Below are 14,419 nucleotides of genomic sequence, written 5' to 3'. Positions count from 1 at the left end.
TATATATTATGTTTGTCAGTTGTATGCTATTTCTATCTTCTACCGTTATTTGTTTTGTTTTCTTATTGTCAGCCTATCACGTACCGGTTTTTCATCTTAGTTTATTTAAATTTTGTAACCGTTAAGTTTGTTTCCATTCTCACTTAGCATTGTATGCCCCTGAGGAAGGTTGGTTTTGTTCAACCGAAATATTGGGCCAAAATAAATTTTTAACATCAGTCCCTAGCTGTTTGATCAGCCCTGCATCTAAAATTTGTTTATTAAGTCTACTGCTGATCCTGATCTACACCAAGATCCGGCTACAATTTGCTCCTGTTTGTCAGAGTGGTCCTTGCGTAGTTACAGAAGTCACAAATTTTACTCGTGCGCTTCCCATTCCGGTCCACTGGGGCAATCACTGGGAGACGATTTTATACCGAAGCATGTTTGTTGTTCGTTTACATGATACTGTTGCGAGACTTTGTACCGGAATGAATTCTCACTCCGGTACAGCAACCGGGGGAATCTTGTGCAAGTATGTCTCGTTCTGGTATGACATTTCCCATTTGTATCATTCAAACGAATACATAGCCACAAAAGGGAACCGGGGTGAACTCGTGCCGGTGTCCCAGCGGATTTGGTTCCCCCTGTAATTGATCCCCCCGGACCAAATCTGCTAGCGGATAGGGTCTCCCGGGCTCCTCCCTCTCGAATTTGGTCCCTCCAGCAAAACTCTTGTAACAAGTGAAAAAGTAAACAAACTTTTCTTTCGTACCTTTGGGTCATGAACGAAATAAAGCAAGGCTGATAAAAAAGGAATATAATTTTGATGCGAATATAGATGAATTATACAAAGTACGTCCCAGTGTATACCAAAGTTTATATTTAAGTATGCACATCGGAATTATGTTTTGACTGTTTTGCTCAACATCCTGCCACAACGTTGTTCAAACTTGAATCAACTGTGATAAGATACAATACATCTTGCAACAATATTAAGACTATTAACAGCCGGGCCCGGCATCACAATTATAAATGCAAGTAATCATCATGTTCACGGATAAATTTCAGACTTTGTCCGTCCAGAGCAAACATTTTGAGAGCTTAAAGCATATCTTGTAAATAGAAATGAGCCAGAACAAACTGCACTAGCGAAACATGTAGCAAATCCATTACTGAGTTAAAGGTATTTCACTCTACAAACAGGGAACCAGGCGGCGCAGACCTATAGGCCTCGCGCGAGAAATTGGAGAACATCTCTAGCTTATTGACAGAATATATCTGAAAAGTTGGCGGAAGAGGGTTGTTAACGAAATTCTTACAGGATCTCTTTCCCCTTGCTTGCTTTTCCTCCTCTCCCCCCCCCCTCCCCCACTCGTTTTTGAGTTATTTTTTCAAAAATAGCTCTTTAGTCGGCATGATGTTCCGTGAATCAGTCAGTCAGTGGGTGAAGTATGTTTGTTTGTCACACCAATCAGATTTCAGGTACTATCGGAACCAATCAAATTGTAGTTTATAAAGGGGAAAGCAATCTGACACAGTTGTAGTCAGCAATTTCGTTCGAAGTTTTTAGATTAGAAGGAGGCGGAATCGGTGAGTTGTGATTTAACCCTGGATAAAAACGTTTTTCGTAACGCTCGCCTGCTTACAACGCACACGCCGTGAGCAAAAGGCCCAACACTAACTGGTTATTCGTCTTATTCGAGCGTACGTTTGGAGAGGCAAGCTTTCCTGACCGTAGTAAAAATAACATATAACATTTGCACAAAGCAGATTTGAAGAATAATGTTGTCATTACTTTTGCCGTCCACTTTGCGAAGTTCGTTGGGAAATTGGAAAGTTTGTTATGAAGTTGCCAAATAGGTTGCGAGTTTGTGAATCAAATTGTGAGCTTCGATACAAAGTTCCCAACTTCGGCCCGAAATTAATAAAACCTTCTATAATTATGTTATCAAAAAGGGCTTTGCTACGCTAAACTGTTGGAAACAAATGTCATAAAAATAAAAAACTTTTATGTTCAGCGAGCCGTAAACATGTTGTCTCGAACAAATTAGTCTGTCGCGTCGCGTCGGTTTCGATTAAAATCAATTTTACATATGGGTAAACCATCCAGTTTCATCCGGTTTACAAACGCAGAAGACTTGAAATTGAAGACAGTGAAGATTGTGCCTCACAGAAATCGTTAAATATGTGTTTTCATACAAAAAAGTTGAAATTTGACCAAATTTCTACCTGCATAAAATTTATTTATCGGCAAATCACTTGCGTGATCGCTGATGCGAAACGTTGTCTTGCACTTCAAGCTACTTCAACTTTCCTTGACAAGCTCTAAAATCTTCGAGTTCAGAAATCGTCATGACTTTCGAGCAACATGTCTTGTTTCTCCTCAACTACCAAAACTTCGAAAGTTCAGTCGGGCCGAAGTTCGCAATTTGATTCGCAAACTCGCAACGTAATTGGCAACTTCAGTAGTATAGAGGGAAGTCGACAAATACCACCTTGAATTAGACGCTTTTATCGCAGCTGGAGTTCGTTTTTTGGCAAGTGTTAATGAGTCACGGTAAATTCCCCGACTTTGTTTACCCACGCGGAAAAAAACAAAATTTGCATACCATGTTCAGGCAAGTCCTTGACATGTTCAAACAAGCCCGCGACTGTCACGTCACGCGACGCTTTTTTGACAGGGGGCGATGAGTCATGATATTACAACGTCTAAAAATATCATTCGGGTAAACCCCCGACACCCACGCACAAATTTGCATGCCGCTCGCGGCTTCATGTCAATTGAACATTTGCAGACATTGAAATATACACAAAGATGGGCCGAGGAAGAAATGGAGTTTTGATAACAAGTGGGAAAAAAAAATTTAAAAGGTTTATTGGGCCACCTTTACAAACTTTTCAACATAAAAAAATTGCTAAAGAAAACAATCAAACAATGATCTTATTATCAGAAGAGGCGATCGCACAGTTGAAAACTTTTGACAAAGGGCTTGTCGCAAACCTCTTGACAGGAAATTGACTCTTTTAAAACTGTTTTTTTTTGTACGTCTTAATATTTACCAATAATTATTAAATTTAACAAACCTGTTTTTGTATTTATTGCTCCGTTTTTATTTGAAATTGCGGCCGAAATTTTGTCTCCTTTTGATGCTTCTAATGAAACAAGGTCCTGGTTTTGGAAATTAGAAACGGTTGGACTGATTGTGGCTGACCCCCTTCCACCCTTAGCTGTTTGAACCTTGATCACCACCTGTACTTCATCATTTACAACATTATCATCTTTTTTACTTAAAATAAGAAACTGCCATTCTTCAATTCTTCCATCAACGGGCATAATAAAGTAATTTAAATTAAAATTAAATTTAACCGAATAAAAAACAACAGAACTTGGGTGAAAACGACCCCCAAGAGTAGTTGTACCATCGGTTCCATCATAAAAACCGTTTATGACAAAATTTGATATTTTTGGAAAATAGTTTTTTAACTCAAACCCATTCATATCAAGATTTGTTTCCAACAAGATGTCTCCACTTGAAATAATGAAAGGCTTTTCAAAAACATCGCTTGGCACGTCCGCTTGATAGCCCTTTACACCATAAGCAATCAAATAAGCTTGCTCACTTGCTTTTGACCCCGAGTAACCGGGGTTGGTTATATCAATAAAAAGTTTATCGTCACCACTTGACGCATTTTTTTGTGAGTGAATGATTGTTCTCGTATATTTTGGCGTGTGATTGTTGAATCTTTTTGTATGATAATTAACAGTGTTACTTCCAAAAGGTGACGAAGCACTTAAACTCCAGTTAAGGTCACTTTCAGGAAAGAAAAACTCAACGCAAAGAGTGTAATCACCAGGAAACAAGCCGGTGAGGCCGATTTTAAATCTTGAATTGAAAGTGTTGCCAGATTTTACTAAATTAAAACGAAAAGCGTTTTTGTTAAGTAAGTGAACACCAGAGTTAAAATCGTCAACAGTTGTTAATGAGTCAAAATTTGTAACTCCTGTGAAAGAAGATGCTGAAAAAAACAAATGTGAAAACAGATTTTCTTTTGCTCCTTAAGAAATTGAGTGAGTTGAAACATACTTTTCCATTGAAACCAAGTTTACAACGTCTTGGTCACCAACAGGATTAGCAAGCTGTTTGATCGAATGGTCGTTCATTACCAAATTTTGATTAACAATACCCATTTGTCCAGGGTCACCTTTTAGCGCCAGCGGAACCTTGTGGACCAGCAGGACCAGTTGGGCCGGCATCTCCTTTTGGCCCTTTTGTTCCAGCAGGCCCAGTATGCCCAGCAGGCCCTGTGGCACCAGCGGGACCAGTTGGACCTGTTTCACCTTTTGGACCCGCAGGGCCAGCAGGACCAGTTGCACCGACGGGGCCGGCAGAGCCAGTTGCACCTTGGGGCCCTTGAGGACCAGCAGGACCAGTAGAGCCAGTTGGGCCGCTGTCACCTTTATCGCCTTTTTGACCCACGAAACCTCTTGAGCCAGTTGGGCCTTGGGGGCCTTGAGGACCAGTGTCGCCTTTCGGACCAGCAGGTCCAGTAGGACCACGAGAACCTTGAGGACCAGCAGGACCAGTAGGACCTTGGGGGCCTTGGGGGCCAGTGTCGCCTTTATGACCAGCAGGGCCAATCGAACCTCTTGGGCCAGGGGGGCCGGGAGGGCCAGTTGTTGAAGAGCTGTCTGAAGGATGGCCGGTGTCTCCGTTGAAAGCACCCATTATATATATTCGTCGAAATTTTTTCTTGTGGTTTTTTTTGGCCGGTCGTGATACAAAAAAGAAAATTTTGTTTTTGTAGCAAGATTAAGCAGATTTCTGTTTATGCCAAGCTCATCTGCAATACGGTTATTTTCTCTTGGGAGAAAGGAAAAAATAAAAAAATGGCTGCAGTTGTCACGGATATTTTTCGGAACTTTGAAAAAACATTGAGAAAGATAAATGACGCTGCATTGACGATGCCTTCCGTTTATAAAGTAATTGATGATTTCGTTTTGATTGCTTTCGCAAACCATGTCGTCAAATATGACTATTTTTTGGTTGTCATCTGTCAGCTCTTCAAGGGGAATAACGGTGTTGTGTTGCTTTGATAACTTCATAACCAGTTTCTGGATTAACTCTTTTTTCAAAATCATCAAGAATAAACTGGTACTTTTTTTGATGAAGATTTTTTGCACAAAGATAAATTTTGTCGTAAACCAAAAGCTCATAAAGCATGTGTAAAAGAATGTTTGTTTTTCCAGAGTTGCTTGGGCCACAAATAAGCATGCAAAAAGTGTCAGATGGCATGCTTGTATGCCCCTGTTTGAAAGCACTTTGCGAATAAAACTCAGGATCGTAATTCGGAATCTTCATTTTTTCGTTGATTATATATATACTTGAAAAGATGTCGATGAAAAACTGGCGAACACTTGCTGAAAAAAAGGCCGCTGTTGAGCAGCAAAATAAAAAAATACTTACTGCAATGAAAAACAAAGCGATTGAAAAAAAATTTGGACAGCTTTCAGGTGAGGAGGTATTTAAACCGCTGTCACGAAGGCTAGACCGCGCCTTTACCACGCAAATGAAAACTGATGCTGAAGAAGGCCCAAACTATAACCTGGATGATTTTGACTTTAACTACCCTTTTGGTGAAGATTTCATGCCAGATGAAGAAACACCCCCTGACAACTCCTTCGACACCAGATGCAAAACGCCGTTCGGCACTCCCCACGAACCCGTGCCTGACTATTCGATGGCTGAATCTGACCAAGATTTCGAAGAGGACACTCCACCGAATCATCACCACCACCAACACCAACATCATCACCAGTCCCACCTCTTGCGGAAAAGGAAGATGATGATGATGATGATGATGATGCAGAAGGTGATGATGATGTTGCAGAAGGGGGTGATGATGCAAAAAATGGAGATGCTACCCCCTCGCAAGACCTGTCTCAGTCAGTTGAACGCGCCAAATGGGGGACACCACAAAAACCAGGAATTCAGGGATCAGAATCAACTGATTTGCAGGTGCTGAACAGCATGTTAACGAAAAATAAAGACAACCCCGACTATGTCGTGAAAAGCCCGAAATCAAAATATCACGGTTACACTATTTCAGACATACAAAAAGCCCGAGACGCAATTTTAGAAAAAAGGGGAGAAACGAAAGCAAAATCTTCTTCGGTTTTTGAAAAAGAACCACCCGATCAAGAGGGGAGTGGTGTTGTTGATGTAAACGCTCTTGTTGACAGGCTTTACATAAGCCTCGGTTCAATTGAGGCAGGAAACACTTCAAAAAAGTTGCGCAGACAAATAGTTTTATTGCTGCAAATGTTAACAAAACAAAAAGCGCTGACAACAAAAGAAGCAAAAAAAATTTTTGATAAGTATAGAAGATGAAACATCTTAACCTTTTGCTTAACTCTGCGATTGCACGAAAGGTTGATGGAAGAAGTGAACCGCACGACTTTCAAATTCACTTTTACCCCCCAATTAATTTAGACCCTTCAAAACGCTACAAAGCCGCTCTAAACGAGCTTGTGACAATGAGCTATTCTTGGTTTAATGTTTCGGAAAAATATGATAATAACAAAGTTAAATGGAAAAAGAAAAGCGACTCAGACTGGATTACTGTAACTATTCCTGATGGAATGTATGATTACCAAGACCTGAATAACGCTTTGCAAGCAAGTACAGGTAAAACGGATGATTTAAAAAACATTTTCGATCTTTATTTTTATACAACAACATACAGAGTCACAATTTTGATCGCAAACGATTACGAGCTTGATTTAAGCGAAGGAGGTTTTGCAGATCTTGTCGGTTTTGACAAAGCAATTTTAAATGACACAACCAATGTTGGAGTTCGTGTTCCGAACTTGACGAGGGGGGTAGACTGGATTTATGTTCACTGCGACCTCATATCAAGAGCAGTTGACAATATTGCCAACGATGTTTTGTTCACGCTGTCGACAGCAAAGCTTCAAATTTCTTATCCCTTTACAAAAGAACCGCTGCGTCTTTTGTGGCACCCTGTCAACAAATACCTGATTAATTCGATAAAAATTAGAATTAGTGACGGAAATGGAAATGATCTTTTTTTGAACGACCAACCCGTTGCTTTAAGCATTTTTATTGAAGAGGATGAATGATTTTTAAGAAAAGTATAGGATGAACCACCCAAGCGAGTGGACGAGGTTTTACGACAGAGGCCGCTACAGATATCGGCACAAAGGAACCGGGGTCGTGAGAGACACTTTGATGTCCATCGGAAAACGATTCGCGAAAAGCGGAAAAAAAAGGGCAAAAGAGGTGGTCAACAAAGCCACCGAAAAAGCAGCTGAAAAAGCAGCTGAAAAAGCGGTTAAAACTACCCAAAAAGTTGCAGAGCGCGGTGCGGAAAAAATTCAGCAAGTTTTGAAAAGAAAAAAAAGTCTTTTACCTGAGGCACGAAAAAAGCTTGAGGCCTTGATTAAAGAAAAAGAACTTAACGAAACATCGAGAAAAAAGCTTGATAAAATGTTAAAAAGAAAAGAAGCGAGGTTGAAGGTAAACCAAATCGTTTCAGAAAACTAAAATTTTTTTGCGAATAATATACACACCGGGGTTTGGGAGCGATGTTCAGAAGCAGCAAGTTTTTAGAAAAAACTGAGTTTGTTCGGTTCGCCCTAGAGAGGCCAATCAGCCGTCCAGCAAACGCTCAGCGCCAGGCAAAAAGTGGCTACAAATTTTTTGTAACCGACAGAGACAACTGGTACGACTGGCACAACGCTTACATTCGAGCAGATTTCAGATTCGAAGTGCTCGCATCATGGGAATAATGTTGCAGCAGACACTCGGTCTGCCCCGATTAATGGTTCTTTTTCTTTAATAAAAAAACTTGTGGTGACATCTGCGGGAAAACCTCTTTATAACGTTGTTGACGTTCACAAGCTGATATTTATCAAAAACATGTTGGATTTTTCTGATGACTACGCCAGAAGCGTAGCAAAAAGCCAGTTTTGGTATCTTGATACAGCTAACGATACTGTTACAGCCGCGGCCGCAACAAACCTTGGAATTCGACAAAGGGGGTTGTTAGCCCACGGAGGAACTGGAACAACGGTCCACACAATTATTCCTTTAAACAGATACGCTTTTTTTGAAGAGCTTAGTGACAAGCTTTTGCCACCAATGCAGCTTGAGTTTGAAATAGACCAGTAACCCTGACGCAGAATTAATTTGGGATTTCGACGCCACAACCAGGCGAATTGTTGTAACAACCCTTGAGCTGTGGGTTCCAATGCTTCGGTTCACCAGCGAAGGACAAACGCTTGCAAATGAAGACTTTTTAAAACCGAGAACGTGGACTCACATGAGTGAAATGGTGATGCCCAGCTCCAGCCGACGTGATGCTTTTGGAAGTTGGCAGATAAGTCCCGGAATTAAAGATGCAAAACACGTCTTTATCTTTATTCAGCAGAGCCGAAGAGTGGACACTTTTACTCAAAATCCGTACTTTTTTGACACTTTCGACATTGACGGAGATGGCACAGCAAAGCTCGTCTACTTGCAGGCTGCAGTACGGGGCTTCCCAGTTTTATCCTGAGTTGGAATATGACGAAAATTTTAAGCTGCGAATCCTCAACGACGTAATGAATTACCGTTACCGAAAGAATGATTACAATACAGGAGTTCAGCTGCAAACAAGCAATTTTTCTACACTTTACCCTTTTCTTTACTTCGACCTTCGAGAAAACAAAGGTAACGTGACAAACGATCCGAAGCAGTTGATTTTTCACTACAGACTCAATGAAGCCGCAGATACCCAGGATTACACGATATTTGCGGGTATTTTGTACGAAAACGAAATGGTTCTGAAGCAGCTAGGTAACGAACTGGTTGTTGTCTAAATTTTTCTATAAATATATACGATGTCTTCTTACTACCCACACAAGGTTGCGCTTTCTGAGGGCCAAAAAAACAGCCTCGCCAAGGCGTTTTCAAACAAAACAGCAATCACGCTAAGACTGAAGTACGAAGACATTACGAGAAAAAATGGAGACTCTTTGCATCTAACCTCGCGGCAAATCAAAAAAATTCAAAAAGCCGTTAGTGAGAAAAGGGGGGTTGATCTGAAAAAGAGCAAAACGCAGATTAAAAACTCAGTTAAAATCATCAAAACCGCAGTTCTTGGCAAAGGGTTGCAGGTAAAACCAAAAGGTGGAAATGGTATGAGGGTCCAGCCTGCAAATGTGATGCGGCGGCCGCCCCCATTTATTGGAACTTGGGGAGAAAAAAAATGAATTTTAAGGACGTCCCTTTAACTGATTTTGACCTGTTTGCGTGGTGTGATTATCTAAAAATCCCGATAAAAGGTGTTTTTTCAAGAAACGAATTTTTGCCAAAAAAACACTCTCCCTGCATAATCAACATGGACGACTTGGGCGGCCTTGGTACCCATTGGGTTTGTTGCTTTCAAAAAAGAGAAAAAGAACGCTATGAGTACTTTGACTCTTTCGGTTTGCCGCCACCCGCAGAATGGGAAAATGAGCTTGTTCTAGCGGGAAAAAAGAGCTTTTTACGAAACGACAACCAGCTTCAGTGGGAAAAAAGCGTGCGGTGCGGTTACTACTGTTTGCTTTTTTTAAACGAACGAAACAAAGGGACGGTCGTTTAAGAAAATTCTTGAAATGTTTTCTGGCGATTTGTTGAAAAACGAGGCTGTGGTCAAAAGGTATTTTTTGCATCAAGTATAAAATGAAGGTGTATTGCGTTAAAGAAAAAAGTTTACCCCCAACGTGCCTGGTAGTGAAAAAGTGGTAATTACCAAAAATGCCCGAAAAATGTTAAAAGCCAAATGTGTAAGTTGCGGCATCACAAAGACAAGGTTCCTTTCGAAAAGCCAGAGCCAAGGAGGCGCTTTAGCAAGGCACAAGCCACGCTTAGTTGACAAAATCGCCGAGGGAGCAAGCATGTTTTTGTCTGGCCCCTCTCCCACGTTTGCGACGGCAGCTGCGAAACTTGCAGGGCAAGCATTCAAAGGAGTGAGCGACAATGTCAAATATTTTCGAAGCACATAAATTAAACAAAAAAAGAGATAACAATTAAATGGAAATTCAGAAAGTTTACTGCGTGAAAGAAAGGCGTTGCACTTACAACGAGCCTTACACCAAAAAAACCGCGATAAACATCGAAGGTCAAAAAATACTTGAAGCCAAATGTATCAGTTGCGGCATAACAAAGGTTGTTCGATATGACCCGGTAAAAGGTTTTTGGACCACCAAAGACGCTTGGAAAGCCAAACAAAAAACAAAAATTTTTTCTGCAGGTATAGAATGAAGGTCTATTGCGTAAAAGAAAGGCAGTTCACTCCCAATGTGCCGGGAAGCGAAAGAGTAGAAACCACAAAAAACAATCGAAAAATGTTAAAAGTTACCTGCGCCAGTTGCGGCATAACTAAAACAAGATTTGTTTCTAATAAAACAGGGGCCGGCATCGACATCCACAAAGCCATCGGCAAGCTACCAAAACCGAAAAAAGGTTGGACTCTGCCGGGGCACAACTACACCGGGCCCTACAATCCTCTTGAAAAGCAGCTGACATACGACCCAAAAACCGGAAAAATTCTCAAAATCAAGCAAAAACCCACGGGGGCTACAGACGCTGTCGCAATGCAACACGACGTTGATTATGCTGTTTGCGACGGCAAAAAAAACGAAAAAAGTTGTAAACACGAGGCGGATAGAAAAATGGTAAAAGCGCTTGACGCAGTTCCCAAAAACAAGCGCCAGTGGGGGCACACTTTAGCAAGAAACGTGATTGCATCAAAGCAGAAGGTTGGCTTAGGGGTTGGAGAAACCGTAAACAAAAAAATCGGAGAAAAAATTCCTGGTTTTCAGCAAGCGCAAGATGCCGCCATGGCAATCACAGGAGCCCTTGGTGGAGATAAAAAGCTTCTTGAAAAATATTGGTCAGGAGACATAGCTAAGGGCGCTTTCAACACCAAAACGGGTTTTTTCAGCAAAAAGTTTTGGACTCGCCCTTCAGAAAACCAAGACCCTTCTTGCTCAGCCACAGTTTATAACAAAAAAACAGGAAAATGGGTTAACCATTATTGCGATTAAATCTTAAAATTTTTGCTCTAAGTATAATGGCCACCGCGACCCAATACAGACGCGCCGAAATAAAGGCAATGAAACTAACCTTGGAAAATCAGCAGGCCCACTACGAAAAGACTTCCGCCAAATTCAAGCGCTGGCATACTCGCTGTCAAACAGCTTGCGCTTTAACAGGGCGGTGCCGCGACGATTCTTACCGGCTCAGGTCTTGCAGCTTCGCTTTCCGCTGTCGGCATTGTCGTTGGAGGGCCTTTGATTGCGACCGCAACAGTTTTTTCTCTCGCGTCAACTTCTTTAGGCGTCACTGTCAAGTTTTTCTTGCGAAAAGCAAAAAAACACAAAAAAATACTTTCACTCGCGGAAGAAACTCTCTTAGCAATCAACTCTCTTACTTCTGCTGCCCTTGGAAGACGGACAAAATTTCTGACAACGAATACCAAGAAATCGTCAAAAAGTATGGGGCCTTCTCTTCAGAAAAAAACGAAACTGCGTTACTCAAATCACACTGACCGTGCTCGCTCCCACCAATCTTGAAAACTGTTTTTCGGCAGCTTTTTTCGTTTTTTTACTTTTCGTCAAGTTTTCCGCCAGCTTTTCGATCATTTCTTCTTTTTTTGGCCAAGAATCTGGTAGCTTTTTGAAATAAAAATACAAAAAACAGGCGTAGTTAACATTTTTTTTTCATACCTTTTGGCATTCTTTCACCACGTTTGCCAAAAATCGCAGCCTTGCCGGATCAAAATCCTGCCAAGACAATACCGTTTTTTGTTAAAACTTTTTTCAAATATGATCAAGTTCGCCACGCGGCGACACTCGATCTTCTTTCTATCTCTTCCAGATATTCAAAGCCTTGGGGTTCTTGAAAAACGCTTGGTTCAAAAGTTTTCTTTTTCGCAACAAAAACCGAACAGAAATTTTTTATATCTTTTTTTGTCAATGGTTCTGCCCCGTAAAGCACACCATAAGGGTCATCAACAAATTGTTTTTTGTCTTTTAGCCACTTGAGGCTTAAAGATTCAACAAAGTTATAATAAATCGTAGTCATATTATCACTAAAGCCTGCAAGGGTACAAGTGCCATCAACGAATTTTTTTTTCTTCCATTGTTATACAGCAAATTATGTTCAAATGGAAAATAATAAATTGGAGTCACGTTACTACAGCCCGCAAGGATACTGGAAAGGAATTTCTGCAATAAAAAAATTAGCCAAAGCCGCAAAGGTTTCCGAAGATACTGCAAAAAGGTGGCTCGGAAAACAAGCTTTTTGGCAAATCTACCTTCCCGCACCACGATACGTTCCTCGTCCAAAGTTTGATGTATCTTCTCCTAACGCGGTCCACCAGGCGGACCTTCTTTTTCTTCCTCATGACAGATTGCCGCGAGGGCGAAAAGTTTACAAATACGCGTTGACTGTTGTTGATGTTGCCAGCCGTTACAAAGAGGCCGAGCCTTTGACCTCAAAAGATTCAACTGAGGTTGCAAAAGGTTTTCGGGCAATTTACAGGCGTAGTGCACTGAAATGGCCACAAATGCTGCAAGTTGACCCCGGGCGCGAATTCATGGGCGCTGTTACCAAAGAAATGGAAAATCAAAAAACAGCTATTCGACGCGGGCGTGTTAACATTCACAGAGATCAGGCCATTGTTGAACGTTTCAACCGCACACTGGCAGAGCGCCTGTTTGGTTATCAGTACAGTGTCGAGTTGACCCTGCCATCAGGCCAGCGGTCGACAGCGTGGGTTAAGAGGCTACCCGAAGTTATTGCCGCTCTGAACAACGAAGTTACACGGCTGACGGACAAAAAACCCTCAGAAGCTATTAAATTAAAAGCCGTTGCTGCCAAGCCGTCGACTCCTTATTTGAGGCCTGTTGGTAAGAGCGAAAAAAAGCTCCCCTCCTCCGTGAATGTTAGATATTTGTACCAGCCGGGTGAGTTAGAAGGTGGCGGAAAACGTGCCACCGATCCAATCTGGTCTTTAAAAGTCTTTTCGCTTGAAAGAGCTGTAATGAACCCGAACGAACCTGTTTTGTATTACTTGCAAGATGGCCCCAAGCGTGGCTTTGTGCGCGAGGAGCTGCTCGTAGTACCTCCTGATACCGCCCTTCCACCAGTCAATGCCAGCTAAACGTGATATTCAATCGGTTCGGTATGTATTCCATCTTCAAGCACCCAACGTTTGTCATAATAAGCGCTCAAACCCAGTTTTTCCTGCTCGTAAGTTACCATTTTTCCTTCCTTCATACGGAAGCCTCTGTTTGTTGCCATGTCCTTACTGACCATTCAGAGCGGCCTTAAACCCTTGCCATCTTATTTCGTTTTGCGCCTTAGATACCCCCTTAGTGCTAAACTTCTTTTCTTTCACCTTCTGGTTCCTCGATAAAATAACACTTTGAGCAAAGCGCAATCATCCGGCTGCCCGTACACTCAAGCTTAAAGAGACCAGGGGTGCGGCCGCTCCACTTGTCCCAAGCCAGCCATTGTTTTTTTTGGGCCTCGAATTCTTGTTTTAGCTCAGGTTTTACGATGTCCTCAAGCTTCGAAGCAGAAATGGCCATGTAACAGCTGTCCGTGTCCATCTGAATGAGCTCAAAGTCCTTTCGTTCAAAATACTTGTCTAAAAAGTCGTAGTAAAATTCGAGCATGCGCAGCTTTGCCAACTGGTAAACAGCGATCCCAACTTGAAAAGGCCTGCTGATTGTTATCCTTGGCTTGCGGCTTTCCAACTCATACGCTTGACCGATTTCATCTAAGTCACTAAAATACGCACTTCGCAGGGCTCTGTCAACCACTTTCTCGTCTTTGGTGTATATCACATTCGTTTGCCGTTCTAGTGCCTCTATCAGCTTCCCGTAAGCACTGTTTCCTAACAGCTTAAACACGTCAGCCAGCAAGGCCTTGCTCTTATCAACATCGCCTGTTCTCCGCGCCTCTGTTACTTGTTCTACAAACCAGGGGAAGATCTTTTTCGGTTGATAGTCAATCGTTCGGTAAACCGCCGTTATCTCTGCCCCGTGTTCCACATACCAGCGCAGCAGTGGAGCATACAAAAGAATTTTTTTGGCAGAAAGGGCACCAACGAGCTTTTTACCGTCCCCACGGTTTCTGCTCGTTTTTTTCAAGTATTCATGCATGTGTTGTGGAACGGCTTCGCCTGGAACCACTTTGTTGTAAAAGAATGGCGGCATCTCTTCAAACTTTTTCCACAATTTTTTTGGAATCTCAATATCAACTTCCGCAAATCCAAACCATCCGGCGGGTATATATAAAAAAGGGTTTTCTCCTTTCAAGTTTCGCATAAGATAATAGGCAGCAGATGTTTCCATTCCTGTATGGTACCAAAGTTGTTC

This window comes from Oculina patagonica, chromosome 2, assembly GCF_052425735.1.
Source record: "Oculina patagonica isolate OP01 chromosome 2, crgOcupat, whole genome shotgun sequence".
NCBI lineage: Eukaryota > Metazoa > Cnidaria > Anthozoa > Scleractinia > Oculinidae > Oculina > Oculina patagonica.
This window is presented reverse-complemented; position numbering follows the sequence as displayed.